Raw genomic sequence first — 23,805 nt, 5'->3', positions numbered from 1 at the left:
ACTGCCCACCAGCAGGATGTACCTTCATTCCCCCCACTCTCTAGGCCTACCATCTAGTCAGTTTTATATGCAGCAAATGGTGAACAAGTCCAAGCTATGACCAACTGGTTTCTCTAGAAGAATGCTGGTGTACAGCTGTCCCTCTAAAATATGCACAATTAACTCATTCCAAAGGAAAAAATAGTATTCCTGCTTCTTCAGAAGAAAGCATGAGTAATCGTTAACACGTCTGTATTTCTGTCCCAAGTTCTCATGAAAGTAGGATGAAATAATGGTGCCACCTGAGAAGCAGGGGAGAAACACATATTTGTATAGGATGACTTTCCTGTGTGAGTGATGTTCCTACAAAAAAGAGATTTACCAGGTAGTGTTTCATTATGGACAGAACTGCTTGCTGGGTTCCTTGCTGCTGAGGCAGCACATCGGCCTTCCTGGTTCTATTTCTGCATCCTTTTTCTCTGGTACCAACACAGTTGTGGTGTCATGACCATAAACACTACTTTGTGGTAGTGCAGGACCATAAACACTAAGTCATTATTGCACCTTTCTTTTCAGGCCTCTGACCTTGGGAAGCAAGGGCAACAGTCCATGTATTCAATTTCCACGTGAAAATTGAATTAAAATACCAAATGTGCATGTGTTTTATGGTTTTCAGACAAGACAAATTGGCCACCTGCTTCCACATCCATAGATGAAATAATGCCTTTCTATATACCTTTCTATGTAATATTTTTGTTACTTTCTTGACCCATCCTTGGTTCAGATCAGTATAATTCATGGAGGCTCCCCATACATCTGCAAACCATGGAGCCCTATCTGCCATCAATATTCTTCTTTCTTGCCCACTCCAAGCCTTTTGTGCTAGTGAAGCACCTTCCTGTGTTGCTGGAATTCATCTTGAACCTTTCAGTTGGTGCATCGTTCATGTGTGGCATTAGCACCAACTAGTTTATTCTGCCACAAAGATATTTCTACCCTCTGTGCTTGAGTTCACTTCAGAAAGCATGCAGAAACTTGTTCTGAGACAGAATTCTGGCACTCCAAATCATGCCTGTTCTAATGGGAGAAAGCCTGGTGTTACAATTTCCCATTGTGCCTGGTCTGGAAGATACGTGACACAGTCTTGAGAACATATGGCAGTCTCTATAGCCAGTGATGGCAGTCATTTCATTGACTTATCCAGAATTATTAAATTGTTCACAGAGTTCCCAGATTACTACACTGGGGGCCAGGGTTTTTCTTTGACAGTCTGTTAGGTCAGACAGAATTGAGGTCACTCACTCTCTGCAGAGTCATAGTGTGTTTGTTTATAAAAACGCTGAAGAAATATTATGCAGAAGAAAAGGGAAAAAAAAACCCTAGAAATAGACTTCTACACATCGTTACGAGTAGTGCTTACAGATTCACAATACATAGCAGAACAATGGAAAACAGTGGTAGAGTATAATGAGCAAAATTTTCTACGCTATTCTAGCAGGTACATTGTGTAGCTGTGTTAATGTAACATTAGTATTCCAGAGTGGAAATCCTTCCTGCAAACAGGTAGAATAAATTGTCTTTTATTACTTATCTATTTATTGATATCTTTGTATCTCACGTTGTACTTGCATTTCTCAAAATGAAATGTGCAAAATAATTTTTTAAATTGCACATATTAAAGTTCCTTTTGTAATTAAAAAAAAAAAAAAATCTTCCAGCTTTGTCTCCATCATGCCAACCAGGAATTAATCTGCATATTTCTGATAAAATATTGCCATTTCATAAAACAACACCTAACCGGTCCTACAGAAGCTGAAAGGAAAAAAAACAATTGGGGCATCAGTCTCATTCCAGGACACCCATTTCACATGTAAGTTCTTATAACACACACCATTTTTTTCTACTTAAACTTAGACTGAAAAGGAATGAACAGTCCTATTTGTATCCTATATGAGTTCTACTGAATAGTTTCTATCATGTTACATTCTCACAGCTGATTCTTTAACTAGTATGAAATAGAATGGCTGTGTTCATTTCTGTTATTCCCTTACTAAGTCCTTCTTTGTGCTAAATCTGCATTAATAAATGCCACATAAGCCTCTCACATGCTTCCAAAATGGTATGTTAGAATAAACAAGTATTAATCCCATTATATTTTAATTCTCTGGCCATGTTTTTTTTTTTTTATAGGAACAGCAGTTTATATTTCAAAGTGTTGCAGGATCCTGTTGCTAGCATAAAAAGCTAAAAGATCATGCAGATGCTCCTATCATGGAATTGAAATCCTTGTCAAGTGGGAAAGGGAGTAGCTGCTGAACTCTTGTATCAGACTGATGGAGGAGCTGAACACTTCTTCAGATTAAACTATTGAGTGCTTTGCTTAGGTGAAGTGTAATTACCCCCCAGATTCCATGTTCAGCTACTGCACTACTCATTTGGAAAACTCTCCTTGAAGCTCAGACCCACTGGGATGCCTATTCTGCACTTAATGATATTAGGTGGTTTACTCTGACTTAATTTTCTATATATACAGATACATGTATATATATAGTAATCATACAGTCATTGTTTTTACTGGTATTTCTGATTTTCCTTTCCATGTGGGTTTGTTATATCTGCCTATTGTCTCACGCATGAAATCTGAGCTCGTGGTGAGAGAAACTGCCTTTTTGTTGTAGCAACTAGCATAGCAATTTCAAGTTGAGAGTCTCTCGTTTCTATGGCAATATAAGGAAGTATTCACATTAAATTCAGAGTCTAACATAATGAATTTCTTGGAATTAGTTGATGGAAATTCTCTGTATCATTTTAACATAGGATCTGTAACTCTAATTGATCATAATTCAGTCTTGGTGATAGAAGCTTTAAAGTGGATAAAAGCTGAGCAATATTTTTGGATTTAAGAGAATATAGTAGTTATTACTAATGTGGAGCTTCTATTATCAGTAGTGCTGGTCTGTTGTCTCATGGTTTTTCTATTACAGCTACTGCTAGTGAAGCCTATTAAAAAAAATCTTTGTTTTGCTGTGTACAGAGAATATGTTTCCTGAAGAGTTTGGTTTTTCATTTTATCTACTTGATTACAGATGTGGAAGAACATTTCTGCCTTGTAAACTTCTAGAAGAATTACTGGAATTTCAGACAAGCCAGTAAAAAGAGCTTTTTCAACACTCACTCTATTTGGTCATTTTCCACTAAAAATAGCATAAAAGATTTCAGGAAAAGAATCCATTACAGTACTGGAGGTTTTGTTAAGAAAATAAAGTAAAATCAAGATGTTTGGTTTGCTTAATTAAAATTGAAACTTCATAATTGAAATATCAATTAAAAGGTCTTCTGGATTCATATTTATATTGAGTTTTTATGTTAAGCCTGTGATACTTATGTACTGAAATAATCTTCAGAACAGATGAACCCACAAAACTTATATATGCCACTTTTAAATATGTGTGAAATATTGTATGGGTTTGTGTACAGTTTGTCTGACTTGCAGAAGTGTAACAGCTGCTTTGCCTTGATAGGGATTCATGTCTGTGCCTGTGCTTTAAGGGTAGTGAAATTACTGTTTCTGAGTGTAAAACTCAAAAAGCTGAAGGTTTGGTTTTGGCTTTTTTTTGCCTATGTGAGAAAGAACCTCCTGCATGTGACTAGAGCAGTACCAGTTCTAGAAACGTAGTAAATCCAGTTAGTATTATTTTGGGTCAATATTAAGAAGATTTCTGGTAAGTAGTAAGCAACTTTCTCACCAATTGCTGTAGGAACAGGTTGCATGAGCTACAGAATTCCTCCCTCTGTACCTGTGCACTGCTGGGCAGCTAGTGAGAATGCTGCTGCTGGGAAAGACGTTTGCAGCTGGGACATTAAACCAGAAGTCTTCACTTGTATCCCTTTAGACGCCAATATTGGCCTTGTTATTAGACTATCTGAGCAGCTTCCAGATTCTAAAAGTCATTTACAAAAAAACTCATTCAGAGTTACCAGACAGGGAGTTATTCTTGGTGTCCTCAGCTATCCTCAGCTAAATTGCCTCAGTGAATTTCAGTGTGAGGAGGGAAACTGGGGAAAGTTTTTGTATAAAACTTCTTCCCTCTTTGGTCTCCTGACCTAGGCTATGAGATAGAGCTCTTAGAGACCACTGGGAAATTACTGAGTTTCACAATCATAATGATTTTTGTCCTCTTGCTGTCTTTTTATGGTTTTTGTTTGTTTTTCATTTTTTAAAATAAAATTTATTTCATTATTAAAGCCTGCCAAGCTTTTTAGGAAGAAAGAATCTTTCTAAATATGTATGATTTGCCCATAGAATTGGTACTGTATTTCTCCAATATAATTGCTTATTTTTTCCTTTTATTCTTTAAAATTTTAATCTTTTACAACATAAATGTTGTTATTAGCCTATCAAGCCAACTGAAATAAGATCCCATGGTGACAGGTATTACAAGCTGGCAGGGAAAAACACTTGCTGCCCCGAAGGGTTTATAAAGGCAAATTAGACACAGAGGATAGGTAGGAATAGAAAGAACTGCACAGTGGTGAAATGACTTGCCAAAAATCTCAGCTCAATCAATAACAGAGTGGAGAACACTGCAATGTAATTTAGAAGTCTATGCAAGCAGTACTGCATCCAAGAAAAGGCACACAGACCACACAAAACCCCCTCTCCTGTTCAATGAGGGTTTCTATTGATGGCTCGAGTAAAACATTTTTATAGGTATTTATTTTATATTTTACATGACAAATCCCACATAAAGTAGAAGCTTTTTTAATAACAAAGCACAAGCATGCAGAGGTACCTGCAGATGAGAGTGTGATGGAGTGTTTTCTCCTAAAATTACATGCATTTCAGAAATATATTGGAAGTGGTAAAGTGTAGGAAACCAAAGTTATATGCATTATACATTTTAATGAGATATTTATATTTGTTTGCACTGTTAATTGGACAACTAGGTACATCAGTCACACTGTATGAGACATTTATTAGAATTCTTTTGGCCTGTTAAAGCCACTGTTTGACAAGTAACAGATTATAAGTAATTTGTGTGGGGTTACTTTTGGGGTGTTTATTCCTTCACACACCCCTTCTGTCTTTTTGTTTTAAAACCTTTTGGAAACAGGAGAAGTCCTAAAATGTTACCAAAGGCAGAGTTTAGTTTGCTGAGTGAAGTGTACAAAATACTAATTAAGAACCCAGTGGGAGCCTCTAACTTTTCAGAAGGTGGGGGACTTCAGATTGGCTTCCTTGGGTGGTGTCTCCTTTCAGAGCCCTGGTGTTGCCACCACCTTTTGATCCAAACTGGGTGGGGTTATTGGCAGAATCTTTGATTTAGCCCAACCTGACATCCCACCAAATTAATGAGGAATTGTGGAGAAGTGAGCCTATCCTGATGTTACAAGGACACCTGGCAATCCCAGGCAGGGCTCTGCTGTTGCTGTGTCAGTTGTGTTTACACCATAGGTTTCCTTTGTGCCTCTGTGCTTCTGTCCCTCTGTGAAGAGCTGTTGGTGCCTCTTTGTGCTTTCACCTCCTCTTTGGCATCGGTTTCTCATTTCTCACTGGAAACTCTGTGCTCCCACTCCCCTTGGAGAGGCTGCTACAAAGGAATGCTCTGCTGGAGTGGAGTGAGTTTCACTGTCTGGAAGGTCTCTCTGTTCTCTTTCCGTGCCTGGGGCCGGTGTGGAGTTAAAGCAGTGATCAGTGAGAGGTCAGGGTAGGATTTAGCTTTCCACAAACAAGGCTGGTTAGGTCTTGCTGAATCCACCCTTTGTTTTCAGGAAAAAGGAGTTGTATAACATTAAGATGACATCTAGCTGAGGTTCTGCAATCCTTCTTTTAATCCCCTTCTATGTACCACAGTACTTCTAGATCCTTTAAATAGACCTGGCACAAGCCAATGCAGCACAATCCTGTGTTTTTATTCTGTTGAAGTACTCATATGTCCTTTTGATAGCTGTGGAGTCCTGTTTGATCTGCAGCACCCATTATTATATAGTTAGTGTGATAGAACTTTGGTCCTGAAGTTGATCATGAGCACACTGTTGCCTTGTTTGTGTTATTAATTCATCAGGCTTTTTACAGGTCTGAGAACAGAGGAAACCCTGAAAAGCTGATGTCTCCAGCTAGTGAGCGAGGGCAGCTGGCTCACAGTGCACGGTGAAACTGCTCAACAACTTGCTGCAGAAAATGTGTAAAGTTCTGTGTGGCCAGTATCACCAGGGAATAGGTGAGATGAGACTTTGGCTCAGGCACCAGACTTACCAGTCCGTAGTCCTGTAAAGCAAAGGTCCAAGCATTACTGGATGGAATAGCACTGGCATCATTACCCTCCCTGGACCAGGTGTCCTGAATTCAGCCTGGGATCAGACTGTTCTGGCATGCCAGGTGTCCTCATAGCAGAAGGTAAAAACACCTGTGTTTAAAGGGTGCTGGAGTATTTTGCACTGATGAATACTCATTTTCTATTCTCATGCCTCTGTATGTGTTTCCCACTGTCCTCAGAAGGATGGGATAGCTGAAGCTGCACAGAGTGCTGGGCCCAACCACGTTCCAAAATAGATGATGGAGTAGCGCATTGCTATCTGGGTGAGAGGGAACCTGAGCTTGCCCTCTGGGGATGTTGTGTGGGGCACCCTAAAGCCCTTGCTGAAGAAACACTTGCAAGCAGGTGACCTGGATGGGTTGCAGTTTGACCTGTGGAGCAGGTCTGTACAATAATGTCCTTGGTGTGGGACTACACTTGGGTATAAATTCCTCAACTAATGTTTGTAAGATTGCCTTCTTTCTCATCCCTTTTATGACTAAATGTCAATGCTTCTGTTTTTTTTTTTGTTTTTTTTTTTTTTTTTTTTTTTTTTTTTTTTTTTTTAGAGCAGAATCCTTGTTTACTGACCAGTCTTTCTCAGCATAGTTTTATCTATTTAACTCAAGTGCAAGTGCTTCCTGCTGCTTTGCCTGGTCACATGTTAGGCACACTGAGGAGTGTCCTATCCACTCAATCACCATCTAGTTGCAGCTTTCCAGTTGCTCTTTGGAAGCCTTTCTAACAAGAGACGACCCCATCACATCATGCTTATCTTCTGAGATCTGATGGATCACAGAACTAGTGTGGCATTGCTCTGAATCAAAAGTTTATGCACATGTTTATTCATGTTTTGCCTGGAAACAGTATTATGTGTCACTGCTGAGAAGTGATTTATGATCAAATCCAGGAGTAGCCAGGCCTCTGTGAGTCTATAGCCTTTTCAATTTTTTTCCCCCTCTGGCTGGTAGATAACTGCTGTCTCTTGAAAAGATCCTGTAATTAAGGTGGGTGAACCTGCAGAGTATGATTTACACAGGAGTTTTGAGAAGGGCAGCAGAATAGAGAGGGGAAAAAGCCTCTAGCAAGATGTTTCACCCAGATTGGCAAGTCAAGGATCCCTCTTTATATTTTAGATTTTTTTTTACATATATTTTTCTGTTACAAAGAGTATATCTGTTCAATTTGCAGTAATTATTTTGTAAATAAAATATTTTTTATTATAGTGTAGAAATTACTTTACAAAGATCAGATTTTTTTTTTCTGACCCCTTTTTTCCCTTTATTACCCTAACCAGCACACTGCAAAGGCTATGTGTTCAACCATTGAATTGTATGTAAAATATCTCTTCAATAGTAAATGGAACCTGTACCAGAGAGGTTCCATTTTTACCACCTAGAGGTATCTTACACATATGGGGTTTTGTATAAAATACAAAGAAGTCCCTGGAGAGGAATTTTTTACAAGAGCGTATAGTGATAGGACAAGGAGTAAAAATTTCAAACTGAGAGAAGGTAGGTTTGATTAGAAATTAGGAAGAAATTACGTACTGTGAGGGTGGTGAGGAGCTAGAACAGGCTGCCCAGAGAAGCTGTGGGTGCTCCATCCCTAGAAGTGTTCCAGGCCAGGTTGGGTCGGGCTCAGAGGAACCTGGTCTAGTGAAAGGTGTCCCTGCCCATGGTGGGGGATTGGAACAAGATGATCTTTGTTATGATTAACAGTATTATAAGTCATATAATTTTAAAATTTGGCTTTGAGGGGCTAGAAACTGCAGTTTTCTCAGAGAACATAAATTGCAGGTGTTCTGTAGCTTTTGGTGTGAGGTACACATTTCTTTCTATCTCTGAGCCAAATGGGACTGCCCATGCTGAGCAGCCCAGCATCTAGCCCAGCTGGAAGTGGCTATCATCCCCCAAAATGCTTCTCAAGCCTGCTGGAGTCAGCTCCTGATTCCCCTAGGAGCAGCCTGTTTCCAGTGCCATCCTAGCACAAATAGCTTCTGACTGCCCCAGGCCAGGAGTGGGCATAACTATTTCCACCTGGGTTTTTTTCATTTGTCAGCTTTGAGACCTTCCTTTGGCTCATTTTCCTCTGAAAAAAAGTTCTTCTGTTAACAATCAGCTAGGTGTCATGTTTGCCTGCAAAACACCTGCAACAGCACATAATTTCTGCTTTGCTTATGTCAAACGAGATCCAAGAATTACACGCCCATGCTGATTTATGCTATACTGTTTGGAATTACATTGGAAATGCATTAATTTCACGTGTCCTGCTGAGCTTTGCTTTATTTTCACGTGCCAGTATCAACTACTCAGTGAAATTTCATATCAGTTTTATGAAGTTCACAGTACAGCATGGAATATTTCGTATTTCTCTTTTAGGAGAATTCCCAATCAACTGTTTTCAGATAGTGCATTTCTGTATGTTGGAGCTGTGTTTTAAAGGTTTATACTTGAGTTTTACTCTCTGTAAGCAATGCCTGTAATTTGTTTCTGTCTTACAACTGTTTATGAAAGCAGGAAATTTCTGATTGTTTTTCATAGATAATCGCAAAGTATTTCTATAATTGTTTACTATACATACAAAGAATAATCTGGTCAGCAAAGAAAAGTGAGGGAAGGGGGGAAAAAGGTAGGAGTGGAAGGCACTGCTAAGGTAATTCCATCCCATCCAGTTGCCTAAGAGGCTACAAAGATTTGTTAGTCTGTAACGCTGATGCTACTGCCTGGGCATTTCCATCTTTTCAGAGCACATATTCTTGCACTGGGCTCTTCAATTGTTTTTTTAAGGATGACAGCATCTAATTAAGAACTGGGAAGTTTCACTGGGAACTGGAGATGTCCTGCCTTTGGAGCCCTGGCTGTGATGTGCAGGAAAGACTGTTCTACAGCTCGGCCGGGGAAGTGGAAAAGGCCTGGAGCTGGTGCCCTGACTCTGACTACAAGAGTGGAGAAGGGGGAGAGATTGCTTGTTGGAAATGAAGGGAGACCAAGAAAATTCCATGCCCTTGTGCTTGTTGGAAACGATGGGAGACCAAGGGAGTTGTGCTTTTAGCTGGGTTTTGTGCATGGGGCAGAACCCAGTGCCCTTGGCAGGCTTCTGCATGGCACCTTGTGAGCCAGAATCCCCATGCAGACATTAAGTGGAAGAGTCTCAATGTAACAGATTGTTAGAGCTGTTTGTTGTCCTTCATTGTGCAAGTCAGTTTAAGAGAGAAAATGAATGTACTTGGTGTAAAAAAATTCTGTGTTCCTCCCAATTTTTATGAATGTGTATAGCAAGAACCTTTGGAAAAGCTGCATGTTAATGCATAAGTTGTTAAGTTACAGTAGCATTAAAGATTTGATTTAAACCAACAGATTCAATAAAACTGAAAATCTGTCTTTTCATCCAAATTTGGTTAAGCACGTTGTGTATGTAAAATATCCTCTTTTTTGACTGTTTTCGTGGACATGCTTTTTTTCATTTTATCAGTGAAAGAGGTTCAGTTTTTCTGTACCACATTAAAGCAGATCCAGAGCAACTAACTGATCCCGTCTGTTTGAATCCTTACTGGTGTGTTGGAGCACATTCAGCGTCAGTCAGATAAACACTCTATCACAGTCTTTGACCCTGTGATTTGATAGGAGTTATGTGCATAATCTTACTGTGTTCCAAACATCTTGGCTCTCTTGGCTCTTTTCACACTTCTACCCTGTGTTTTAAATATGTTTTATTACATAAAACATATATATGTGTGTATATATATATAGCTCTTACACTAGAACACTCAATACATAGAACCACAGAAATAGTTTGGAAAATGCTGCTGAGATTGAGTCCAGCCTTTAACCAATCACCACCTTGTCAAGCAGACCTCAGTGCTAAGTGCCACATCCAGTAGTTTCTTGAATACCTCTGAGGATGATGACTATGAAGTATATTGTTGCTATCATAGAATCACAGAATAGTCTGGGTTGGAACACCCTAAAAAATATCATCTTGTTCCAAGCCCTCTGCTGTGGTCAGGGACAACTTTCATCAGACCAGGTTGCTGAAATCCCCATTCAGCCTGGCCTTGAACATTAGTGATGGGGCACCCACAACTGTTCTGAGCAACCTGTTCCAGTGTCTCCAGTCTCCCTTTACCCTCACTGTAAATAATTTCTTCTTAATATCTAATATAAACCTACTGTCTTTTCTTTTGAAACCATTGCCCCTTGTCCTGTCACTGCATGTAGTCCTTTTCCTGTTCTCTTGTAGCCCTTTAGGTACTGAAGGATGCTTCAGGGTCTCTGGAGCCTTCTCATCTCCAGTTTGAACAATCCCAACTCTCTCAGCTTGTCTTCATACAGAGAGGTGCTCCAGACCTCTGATCACCATCGTGGCCCTTCTCTAGACTCACTCCAGCAGGTCCATGTCCTTCTCTTACTGGGGGCCCCAGAGCTGGACACAGTACTGCAGGTGGGGTCTCAGGAGAGTGGAGTAAAAGGCAGAATTACCTCCCTTGACCTGCTGGTTGTGCACCTTTTGATGCCACTCAGGATATGGCTGGCATCTTTAATGGCCTTGAGCGTGCTCCTGAAGTACTGATAAAGAGGCTACCTCAAGGTGTAAACCAAAACTAAGAAATAGACCAAATGAACAAATAGATAACCCCCAAAACAACAAACCAAAAACCTCCAAACCCTAAGAAAAATAAAGAGCAAACAGAAGGGAAATTAAAGTAAAAAAAAAAAAATAGAGCATTCAGAAGATGCTTTGTAGACTCCATAATTTAAAGCCAGTGTTAATCCATTTGAAGTGATGTGATACCTCAAAAAAAAAAAAAAAAAAAAAAAAAAGCATGCAGCTTGCAGCTGTTCTGGACTGGGGATATCTCTGCTTCAGTTCATCAGTCCCATGGCCAGGGGAAGGAAACCAGGGTGCCACTGCTGGGGGTGTCACAGCAAGCTTGGCAGGGCCAGCAACTGCTGGGAGGGGGACAGTAGTGCTGGGCCTTTGGTGGTGATGTCTGGGTGGATGGAGAAGAAATTGGAGGTAGCTACAACCTCTTTTTGCCATCCATGCCAGACCAGCGCATCTCTTTTTGAGGGTTGTTGTAGCTTGATAGAGACTTGATATAGTGCTGAGATACAATAATGTCATTATTTTAAAGATCTACCGGTGGTTTCAGTATTGTGAAGTGTTTAAAATGTGCAGTGGTGTAGATTTCAAGATGCTTAAGTAGATTAGGCAACGGGCAGGCACTCAGAGATCTGGGCTCTGATTCTCTAGAAACCTTAAATAAATTTCCCAATCTCTCTACCTTTGTTCCCCAATGATAACAAAATCACATAGATTATTAAACTAATAATAGGTCTGTTCCTCAGAAAGAGTTCTGAGGAACTCAATTAATGATTGTGATGCATTTATCTGCAATAGCAGTCAGGGTAGCATACTAATATGACTTACAAATGTGTAATTGCTAATTATTCAATATTGACCTGATCCTTGAAAAGTAAACTCTGAAAGCTGAATCAGATATTTTGTAAATATGATATAAATTATGATGATTTTTTTTTAAAATTCAGGGATGTGTTCTTCTTTGTTCATTTTCTCTGTATATCTCAGTTTTCAGACAATTCTCTGATCAAGTCAGTGATCTTTTTATTATGTCTTCCTACTTTTACTAGATTTTTCTCCTGAGTGTTTGTGAACATTTTGGAAGATATCTGGCCAAGCATATCTCTGTGTTAGTTTGTTATTCTTCTTCTGCATTGTTATAATTCTGTGATTTGTCTATTTTATTTCTTCATATAAGGAATCTACATTCTGCATTATATTTCTTTTCTAATGTTTTGCACTTCATTTTCATCCAAAATCATACTTGTGATCATTCTCATGTTGGTTGTGGAAGCACCATTGAAAGTGAAGAGGGTTACAAAAACCTCAGTCTCAGAATCTCAGAACCCTTTATCTGTATTTGCTGGATTCTAATTGCCCAAATCCTACAGGCTGGTTGCAATATTTCAGTAAACTTTGGGAGCACTAGGTCCCGAATAAGGAAAAAATAAGGCTGCATTGACAACCAAGCATTAAACTTGATTCCAAATGAAGGTGGTTTGGAAAAAAGTATGTTATTCCTTTGATTTCTGATATTAAAGAAATTGAAATTCAGCTTTTTTTTTTTCTGAACATACTGATTCTTTTATGCACTTCTGAACTCTTTGGGATTTTTTAGGTAGCTTGTCAGGTATCCTACATGCCAGGCCTGAGGCTGTTTATTGTTCTCAGATGTCAAGTAAGAGAGGGTATCATCTTCTTTTCTTTTGCCTCAAAATGATCTTAAAAATCTATGGTTAGTTTATTTGGATAGTTTTGAAAGGGCAATTCTTTTAAAAGAAAATAATTCATCTGCATAAACAAATATAAGATGTAAACAGACTGAATTAGTTTATTTCTATTTGAGATTTCTTGCAAAATCTGGGGACAAAATCTGCTGTTAAGACATTGTACACCCTGATTATATCTGCTGTGCAATTGCCCTGTGTTCATGGAAAAAATGAAAACACAATATGCTTCACTTTGTTCCTTGTGTTTTAAGGTACTGGAGGCTGTCATTACTCCACTTACAGGGTCAGTATCTGATGTCAATGAAGACAGATATTTTCTAAACTTATTGTTTTGATTACTATTTATCTGCCATTGGTTAGTTTATATTCACTATATTGAGTAAAAAGGACCAAAATGTCTGGCTTTGATGCACAGCAAACTAATATCCACCAGAACATAAAATTTAAGGCATTCCATATCTCTGCTTTATAGTTCAGGTTTACTGTTTATCATAATGTCCAGTGTGAAAAGTTGTAGGGGAAGGATTTGTTGTTCATTTTTATGGAGCTTGAAAAACTGAACTGTGGCTTGAAGTGATGTTTGATTCCATGCAACTTCTATGCAACTACAAATATCTTAACATATCAAATATTCATACCATTCGCATGTAAAGCGAGAACCAATATTTTAAGTTTTCATCATCTTTAGTTTTGTATAATCTGCTGCCCACAAGGCAGTTGAGATGGATGGGATGAAGTCCAATTGTTCTTCCTCATCTGAAGCTCTTAGCCATTACATAAGTTATAGATTTTTTTTTTTTACTCTATGGTAAATTACTGTGGCAAACCTGTATTCTGAAAGGGATCTGCACTGGTCCCTAGCTGACTAAAGAACAAAAACTGCAATTTAGGTGCTGCATCACAGTAGCTGAAAAAGCAGCTCATTGTAGGTGAAACATTTGCTTAAGGCTGATATCATGATCTAGGAATAAAGCAGTAATGTGTAAATTTTTTTTTTTTTTAATATTCTGAGCAAAACTCAAACTCAAACTTTGAGTTTTAAAAATCCTTCATCAGCTGTGATGTAGATAAATAGGCCAATTTTTCAAATAGCTATATAAGCCTTGAGAGCAGTTTTGTATTTTAATTATAAGTTTCTCATCTGAGAGATTTCTTACATCTTCTAATATAAACCCTTGCGTTTAGCAGTAATAAGAAGCTACTACAAGTTAATTCATAGGGTAGTTAAAATTAGTATCAGGTTTACTTTTTGTGAAAGAGAAGAAATGTTATTAATAAATGAAAGAATAAAGTATGTGATAATTAACATTTTTACCTAATCAAATTTATCAAAGGCCACTGGAAACTTAATTTTTCTTTTTACAATCCTACCTGAGATTCACCTGGGAAGATTTTGGAAATTTTTACAAATTGTTTTGCTAATTTGTGTTTGAGCAGTTCTGGCTTTTATTGATTCTGGATTTGTGGATTCTTGACTTTCTGGATAGTAAGTTTTGGTATCAAGAATCTAAATGAATTTGATCTGAAGCTGAGCTGGAAAGACTTTTCATAGCCTTTCTGAATCATCATTAATCTCACTAAAAAATATGGACATGTAATGATTTTTGGAAAATCATATTACAATTTTGGGCAGCACAGACCATAGAAAATTGAAAAAAAAAAAAAGGGTTTTGAGGTAGAATGTTCACTGTTGGGAAGGGAGAATTTGTGTTGGTTTGACTTTTTTTTTTCTACTGGTATTTTGTACATTCCCAATAAATTATTGAATTACCATGGTGGAGTCAAGTGGTTTTGATCTTGATAAAAAATACTGATTCTCGATCTTCCAGTTGCCATAAGAGTTCAAAAACTTTGTGGATGACTTGTAAAAGAGCAGATTACTGGTGTATATATGATAGATTTGGGAGGTATCAGTGACAGTTGTCATGTAAATTTACTGCAATTTCCAATAACTTGCATTCCTCAGCACTGTAGGGTGCATTTCACCACCTGATACAGAAAGATATATTTGGGTTTTTAAAGAAATCTGTATTATATTTCTGGAATTACTAGGAATAGTCTGTGAAAGTGAAATATGTAAAAGTTGTCATCACAACCCAAAGAGTAGTTTTGTGTTTCAATGTCTGCATACTTTTCTAGGAGTGGGAAAAAAAAAAGAAAAAAAAAGAGTTTAAATTAGTTAAATCTGTTTTTATTATGTATTAGTGGGGGGAAGAGCAAAATTTTGTTCTTCAGTTATATAGTAAGATGCCTCAATACATTGTTGTCTCCATGTAGTTTAACACTCGTTTATTATATTGGTCTGATCCAGGCTGTAAGATTCTCTCTTTTGTTTGGCCATAGCTGATTATAGGTCATAAGCATTAGTATTCACTAAAATATTGTAAAACTAGTAGAGGAGAAAAGTAAAATCACCCTCTTAACTACAATAAATAAGTGGCTAGGTTTTAATACATAAGGATAAATCAGGGAAGTAATGTCAAAGGTTTTTCAGAATTCAAATTATTATCTATGTTTATAACTCCATGGTGAAATTTTGCAGGAAATTCACTTTATTTGTAGAATTGTTGCCCAGAATTCTCTAACTTTGACAATCTTAAAATTTTTTGAGTTTTAAAAATACAAATGAATTCAAAAGGACACTTTATAAAAAGTATATTTCAAGTAATTTTCAATAAAGAGAACACAGAAGCAGAGATTTTATTTATGTCTCACTGAATTTATTAATTTTTTTACTGGATGGCAAAAATTCCTTTCTCTGAATTCCTGTCTGACCACCGAGGATAAAATTTACCTCATTGTGTATTGTGTATTAATTATTGTAATTTACCTCTTTGATTCACATGTTGGAAAAATCTTTTGTACAAAAGAAAAGCAGATTTGGTCTCTTATTTGTGATGTGTTCACAATCATGTGACTTAATCACTTTGGGTAGTAACTGGAACAGATAATCCCCTTCGATCTTAAGGAAGTGTTCCAAAATCAGGGTATGATCTTGCAATTCTCAATTATTTGATTACTTGACCAAAGACCATCAGCCCTGTTTTTAAAAATGGGTGTTAAAAGATATAAAAGCAGTTAGTGGGGTTTTCAGGCAGTTGAGGAACTTAGGAAAACTTTGCTTACCAGCTGGATCTTTATACACTCACAAGCCTTTATGCTTTAATATGCTCTTGATTAAATGTCAGAATGTAGATCAACCAGTTTTAACTCCTAAATGGATTAAAGAAAAATGGAGTGGACCTCCTCTTTAAAAAGCAGAGGGGATTTCTTCAGTGGTTTGACTGGGTGTCTTCTCCTCTCTTTGGCTTGTTCACTGAGGCTTTATGGATGCAAGAGAGAGGAAAAAGCTGTTACTCAGCCAACTTCCAACTTTTTGGTTTGTTAGTTGGAGCACCCCTACCCCCTTAAAGATGACTGATAAAGGGGTGGGTTTTTTTGTGGTTTTGCTTCCCTACCTGGGTACCTGTTGCTAAAGAGAGAATGACAATTTTCTGTTTTGAAGAATTGTTGTAGTAGTTTGTAGTGGCTGTGATGTTCAGGAGTTCACCAGCCCCAGACAATGTCGTGGCCCTCTGAACAACAGGCCAGGGCACAGGGAGTGGGTTTGGGCTTCATGGTTTCTCTGTGTCTGCTCACATTGGTCAGGCCATGAGTCCACCTCAGTTCTTTAGCTCACTACACATTGCTCTGTCCTGTCCTTCCAGGTGCTGTGTCCCACCGTGTTAGGAAAGGCCATCTCTTTAGTGCTGTACAGAAGGCCTTGGTTTACATTGTAAAACTTCTGTTGCATTTGCACAAATGGGGAAATTTGTGGAAGTACATTCTTAAACCAGAGAACAGGCTGTGGAAAATAGTTCTATTGAGATCAAAGCACACAGGCTATTGTGTGAAGAGAGGGCTGCTTCATGGATGTTGAGTCCCTGTGAGGAAGAAAGTTTGGTGGCGACAGTTGAGGGTTTTTTCTAGGAACTGCAGGTAAGCTGAATTTTAATTTTCTTATCATTTGTGGTTGAAGTATTTGAAACTATTTGAAAATAACTCCTAATCTAATTATTGCAGAATCTGAATACCTGAACATAAATTAAAAAAAAAAAAAATCTTTACAAGATTTTTCTTTGCTTAGGCTGCTTAACAGCTTATGTTTGAAGAATGATTTAAGCACCTCAGTCCTAGAACAGAATACCAATAACCAGTTCAGACTGAAGAATGGTGCTTTCGCTATCTTTTAGTGAACAGCAGCAGCCTGAAAAATCAAATCATCTGTGCCATCTTCCCCATAGGAGCATGTGCAACCACTGTGCAGTAGTTTGCATGCTAAAATACATATTGCCCAAACTGGGTGAACAGTTTTGTAGGTTGACTCCATACATATTTATATGAATGAATGAATAATTAGAGTGTCTTGCTTTTCCTTGCACTTCATAGTTGAAATTTATTCCTATATGATCAGGTATCCATTACACTATGACATTTCACTGCCAAGTCACTTCCCCAGAGGATAATTTATTTATTCTTTTTATCTGCTTGTTTATTAAACTGATATAGAAAGGAGTTTTACATAAGGGAAAATGAAGATTTGGCTGTAGGGAGGAAATAAGGAGCCTAAGAGAATAGCTAGAAACCCTGCAGGCAAAGAGGATGGTCTGTTTCATGGTGCTGTTCCATCCTTCAGGGGTACATCAATACAGTATTATGTCGGAAGCAACCCCTGCAGTTTCCCAGCCAGAGTGTCTTGTGAAGTCTCTGAGTCAGCAGATAAAGGAGACAAATTTGGGATTTGAGAGCGTCCTTAAAAGAGACTTTCTTCTTTTCTTTAAATTGACATAAAAAACAAACAAAGCTTCCTAAAACCACTTTCTTGGTCTTTCTATATTTAATTTCTTTTGTTCTTATTCAAGACTTATTTTTGTAACACTTCTTTTCAGTCTGGTCTGTTTAGGTTTTTATACCATTCTCACCACTATTGTTTCTGAGTGGATTTGAATACTATATAAAATGACATGACAAACATCTGTCACATGTTGCTCTTTTATCCTCTCCCCAGGGAAGAACCATGCCTGCCGTGCTGTATTTTTGTAAGACCTTTGTTGTTGCTTGGGTTTGGATTTTTTTTTAGCTGTATACATGCTGCTGTAAGTTTATGTTAGAGCACAATGGCTCAGAAGAGAATCCTTTGTACTTGGAGGAAAAGAAGAGGAAGATTTTGAGTTGCCATCTGAATGTCTCCCCCATAAACATGGGAAAGGGTGGCAATACTCAGGCACTTGTCTCTACTTTCAAAACCTGCTGATATTTTTGTGGTGCTTTTTGAGCCATACTATATGATTATGGAGGGAAAGTTAAAACAGAGAATTTAGGCATGCCTTTAGTTCAGCATGTTTATTGTCCTGGGTCTACTGGTCCTTGAGACTGCAGCTGTCCTGGTTTGTGTTTGTGATCCCCTTCGAGCTCCTGTGAGGTTTTGTCTCTTGGACAAGCCCTCTCCCCAGACAAGTGACAAGCAGATACAGTCTGCAGGTACATTCAGGTGTCCTGAGTGCTGTGTTACAGCACAAACCCTCACTGTGGTGGTGGTGGTGGTACTTTTGGCAGGATTGTCTAGTCGAGGAAAGGGAGATAATCGTGACCTCCTGCTTACTGGAGTATGGCATTGTGTCAGCAGCAGATTGAGACAAATTCTCTTGCAGTCAGAGTTGCTGGATGGCCCTGCTACAATGACTGCTTTGGTAGGAGCCTCAGTCTGCAAAGTCACATTATTGGGCAGAGAGAGATCACTGCAAGCAAGTTCCTACACTCTCAAGGCACCTGGCTGCCACCCCAGCTTGTTCAGTTTTAGCCAATAACTCTTGGTTGCCAAGGGAGACATGAAAATTGTTGCTTGAGTCTGGGATGAAGAAGCTACTGGAGTGGGCAATTCTTCCATACCCCTTTAAAAAATCTATGGAAAATATATGGTCCACCTTTAACAGAAACAGCTTTAATTTTTCTGACCAATTACATGAATTTAGAGCTACATTTAAATTACTTTCTTGTTTCCTTCACTTTATTTCAGGACTGTATAGGATGTATGGTAACAATACTAATTTGTGGATGAAGGTTACTTTTACTCAGTAACATGATGGGTGACTGTGCAACATCATGCCTGGAGTAACAGAGGCACCTATTCTGGACATGTGGATTTATCAGGGAAGGTTCAGATGAGCCTGGCTTTACTTGCCTTGCACCTTCTACTGTGTTTCATTTCAGTTTTTCAGTCTAGCGAGACCATTACCATCACAACAACTAACTCCACTTCATACTCAGCATGCAATTTCTAATAGATGGGTTTTTAATTAAGGCCATAAGTTTTAGAGGTTTTGTATGTTGTTTTGTAGTTCAAGCATATCTCTTAGACATAAGAACCCTCTTGATTTAATGACCTTAAGGGATGAGAAATTCGTGATAGGTGAAGTGTTCCATAGCTCATTATTCAAACTCTTGAAAAATCTTAATTATTTCTAGTATATATTTCTAGCTTCAAATTCCAGTTGTTGAACTTTGTTAGGCATTTGAATGAAAATTAACTCAAAAATACCCCTGTACTTAAATCTGGAGAGGAAAAGTAAATTGCTTCCTAACCTTCTATGTGTAAACTACACACCTGAAGTTTATTGTGTAACATCTATTTTCCAGCTCTCCAGTTGTTTCTATAGCTCCTTTTGAATTCTTTCTAATTTATCAACAGCTGCTTACAATACAGACACCAAAGCTGAGCCTAGTATTCCACTAATGATTTTATGAAGCCAGAATAGTACTTCAAATTCTGAGCACTGTTTGAATCCTCACCTCGTTATCCATGCAGTGATCTTTTTCACATTAGATCACCTTTTTAAATCCACCACTTAGTATAACTATAACGTTTCTTATTCTGAAACACAGAGAGTGATAGGATTTATGCTCTATTAGGCAATAAATCTGTGTGAACAGAGCAATGAATTGTGAAACTAGACTGTCTCCTTACTTGCATGCTTGAGAATGTGCATGTGTGTTTATCTTGTAATTACTTTCAATGTCATAAGTGTGACATGTGAAAGTAACCATTCTGAAAATTGCAATGGGAAAAAAGGCATAGGTCAAATATCTAACATTTTCTTGCAGTGAAAAAAAATAATTCCATATTAAGAGGCATCTATCAGAAAACAGAATTATGTCATTGCTAAGTGATGCCCTTTATTAGTAACCCAGCCATTAGTGGGGACTTAAGCTACTCTTAGGCATAGGCAATTCTATGAGGTATGATAGGAAAGGAATAAAAAATATTAGAAGATTAAATAATTAATGAGTCAACAAGATTAGGTAGGGCTCTTAATCACAGTTCCCCAGTTACAATTTTGAGAGGGTAGTGAAGCACTCAGTTTGCTGTGTTACATTCAAATGCCATTGCTGGTAAAGGGAAAAAAGGAAAAGACAAAGTCCATGTTCTTCCCAAAAGGACAGAATGCATCTGGTGACAACCACTCACACAAGTGAAGACCACTTGGAAAACCCATGCTGTAATTCTTGGGTTAGTGATGATGATGTCTTGGACTTCAGCCTCACAGGTCGAGCTTGGTCTTAGCTGGATAAAGTAGGATGCTTTGGGCTGCCCTTTTCCCTCCTTAGATGTGTCTGATCATTTTAGGCAGCTTTTTGCAACATAAAAACGTATGGCAGGTTTTAGCTATCCCAGGAGATAATGTGAGATCTGATCTGATCTCATAGCTCACACAGATGCACCTCCTGGCTGGCCAGCTCTGGGGGCAGCTGTGGAGAGAGCAGGTCTCGATTACCTTCCCATGTCTGAACTCATCAAGATCAAATAATACAGGAGGGGACACAAGGGAGGATAGTAGTTAAGGGAACAAGTAGATAGGTCTGCCACTCTTGAGGAGTATGAATGGATAAGACTGAAGGGATGAAGAAGAGGAAATATGGCCAAAGGAGTACTTGAAAAAATACAGGGGGTAACAGGGAGAGATTTGAAGAATAGTGAGGATTTGCAGAGGGCAAAAAGGATATGTGGACAGATGTCTGGGGAGGAGGTTGGTGAGACACAGGGTGTAGTGGCAGAAGATGGGAGTGTGAACTTCAGTGTTGCTAAACTGCAATCAATCATTAAATACCAGCTCCATCTGATCAGCACCCTTCCTGCCTTGGGCATCATTTGCATGGCTTATGTACCAATAGCATGTGATTTTTTGGGAAAAGTGATTTAATCTATAAAAAGCAAGTTAAGAAGCAGGCAATTCAGAAGGTGCTTAGGGCATGAAGGATGATATGGCAGATAGGAGTACAGTAACTTAGAAACATAAATAAGAGCAACTTAGCAACATTATTTGCATTTCTAAAGGTTTTACTAGAGCATGTGTCAGTACAACAAGTAATGTTTTTATGTCTTATCACAGTAATACTCAGCACATTTATTCTACTGAGCAAAGAGTAAGCATAAACTATAAATAACTAGGGCTTCAGTTAGTGTGGGGTTTTTTCCTCTGACTTTGCAGATAAGATACAAAATTGGCTCAGCAAGGCCCTGCTGGAACATGTCTGACTGTTCCTATTTCCCTGCTTTCTCCTTCAGTTTGGGAGTAGTCTGTTTTGTTGTCCTGGGTCTACTGGTCCTTGAGACTGAAGTTTACTACCCTGAAGTAACCATCTGCATTGTGAAGGGGGACTTAGGAACCCCAGTCTTTTCAAAAGATACCTAAAAATGTGGCATTTACATATATGTGTGTGTGTTTGTATGTATACACATTAGCCTGTATAATTTATATGTAATAGCCTAATGACTAGATCCTTTGCCAGGAAGTGGGAGGCTGAAGATGCAAATTCTTTTGTCCCTGAAGAGATTTAAAATGTAATTTGCTATCTTCTAAGTAGATATCTTCACCCCAGATGCCAGGCATACTTACATGGTATAAGAACCACTCTACACAGTCCTTTTAAAATGATACAACTGTGAAGAACTGAATTCAGGCTGGTCTGATTCCTCATTGTGTAATTTTCTTTAATTTTGCCCTTACATAGTGAAGTCATTGAGTTTCCTACAGTTGTTCATCACATACAATGGGGGCGTCATCCCATTTGAGATGTTCGGATTCTAAATCATTTATTCAGGCAGTTAAATAATTTGTTTGGTGTATGAACTTATCAAAAGCCTAAACTTAAATGTTTAACACCATCCAACCCTTTGTTCAATATGTAAATCAACAAGAGTGTTTTACTAAATTGAGCCTGGTAGGTGGTTACTCTTCTGCTATTTGGCAACAGGTCAAAATTTGCTGAATGTAATTTGTAATGGACAGAAATAGTACAATATCTGTGAGGAAACCTAAACTGTGGTTCTTGCTTCTTATTTTATTATAATTTTTAGCATATCACTAAAGAAGTATCAGAAGTATATGTTTAAGATTAAACCTTTTTGGGTGTTAGCAAGGATTGCAAAATTTAATTCTGATTAGTGAATCAGAATTTTTGCCTTACACAATTGGAGTGAAATAATTCAGTAATCCTTTTTCCTCTGAGATATGTCAGAATTACAGTCAGCTCCATTCCTCTTGTTCTGTGACTTCCGTGTGAACTGAGGTCACAGTCATTCACCATGGTGGGCTCCTCTCTAACTGTAAGGTCATATGAAGAGTTACACAGAACCTTGGCAATTTGTGGCCAAATGTATTGGGGATCTTTCACATCCCTCTGGTCTTGGACAGTCCTTGCTGAATGAAGTGGTGATAAATCATCATGTGCTCCATTTGATGTGGTCTGGCAGGAATGCTGGGGAACTGGCCAGAGTGGTGAATTAGCCTTGATCTATGGCTGATATCTCCTGATTCAGCCTGGGGACAGCACATGACTCCTATTAGCATTCCATACCTGGATTAAGATTTACAGTAAGCTCACTGATCAGGCTGTAGGTTTGCTATACTTGGTGGTTTATGTAAACAGATCTCTAGAGTGGCACAAAAAACACTGTCCATGGAGGGACAACTAATGTAGAGCTGCTTGGCGAACTTTTGGGGGTGGGGAAATCACTGCCATATTTCACCACTCTTTGCATAGTTTACCAGGCATGCCATGTTTATGTAACTAATAAGGTGATAGCAAGTAATTTAGTTTTTACTCCAAAGTTATGATTACTGTTTAAGCACCAAATTATTCCCAAGTAGTATTACGTGAGGGGCCACATGTTTCGTGGAGTCAGTGGTGGGAGACAGGGATGACACACACCCCAATGTCCACATGACAATCAAGATAGTTTATTGTTCAATCCCCTCTTTATAAAAGGGGTTTGATAAACCCTGTCTGGGTAGCTCATTGGTCTGATCTTTGACACCACCCTGCTCCTGCACAAGTGAGAGGTCTGCAGCTTAGGATGGAACGTAATTGGTTGAGGTTCCTGTCTGTCAACCCAGGGTCTGGTTTATGGAGCTGGCTAGGTTTCTTGTTTATAGCCAAATTTATTGCCCAGTACAAGCCAGCTTGTACTGTGACATACTGGGACAAAGTAGCACAAAGAATTATATATATTATATATTATATATTATATATAATATATATAATATTATAATATATTATAATATATTGTATATCATATATTATATATTATATATTATATATTATATATTATATATTATATATTATTATATACTGGGCAGTTCTGAATTTTCTTCATTTTTGGCAAATGTGAATTCTCTTGTAACTCTGCTGTGTACTGCTAAGTACTCAGGATTATATTAGGTCAGATTTTGGAATGTAGTGTCTTTCACTGTGGGAAATAAGCAGCATAGAAGGAACTTAAAATTTCATGAAAATTGAGCCTTACTGGACAAAGCTATGTTTTCTACTGCTGCTGCAAACTGAAAGACAACACAGGAAAGGTTGTCTGGATGTTGAGACTTAGGTTCAGTTTCATGCCCACATCTTTTTTACAGGTAGAATACCTTATCAAAAAATTAATAGCTTGAATGCCATGCTGACTGAGTTCACACCATGGACAATAACCTCCTTAACACGGAGGCTTTTTCTTCACATAGCAGCGATCATTATGGGCCTTGATCTCAGGGCTGTTTTGTGCAGAGTTCTGTACAGTCCATAATGATACACCTGAATAGCTGTGCCACTTAGTGAAACGCCTTTCTATGACACCATAAAATATCTTTTGCTGGAAGTCTTCTATGTATAGAACTGTGAAGTGT

At 38.2% G+C, this 23,805-nt stretch overlaps 1 protein-coding gene across 1 annotated transcript in view; it reads left to right on the top strand.

Moving 5' to 3' along the window:
- The window catches only part of MAGI2 (membrane associated guanylate kinase, WW and PDZ domain containing 2), a 701,810-nt gene that overhangs the window by 7,954 nt on the left and 670,051 nt on the right, over window positions 1-23,805 (top strand). The gene's annotated exons all lie outside the window — the stretch shown is intronic.

This window comes from Vidua macroura, chromosome 5 (genome assembly GCF_024509145.1).
Source record: "Vidua macroura isolate BioBank_ID:100142 chromosome 5, ASM2450914v1, whole genome shotgun sequence".
Taxonomy (NCBI): domain Eukaryota; kingdom Metazoa; phylum Chordata; class Aves; order Passeriformes; family Viduidae; genus Vidua; species Vidua macroura.
This window is presented reverse-complemented; position numbering and strand designations above follow the sequence as displayed.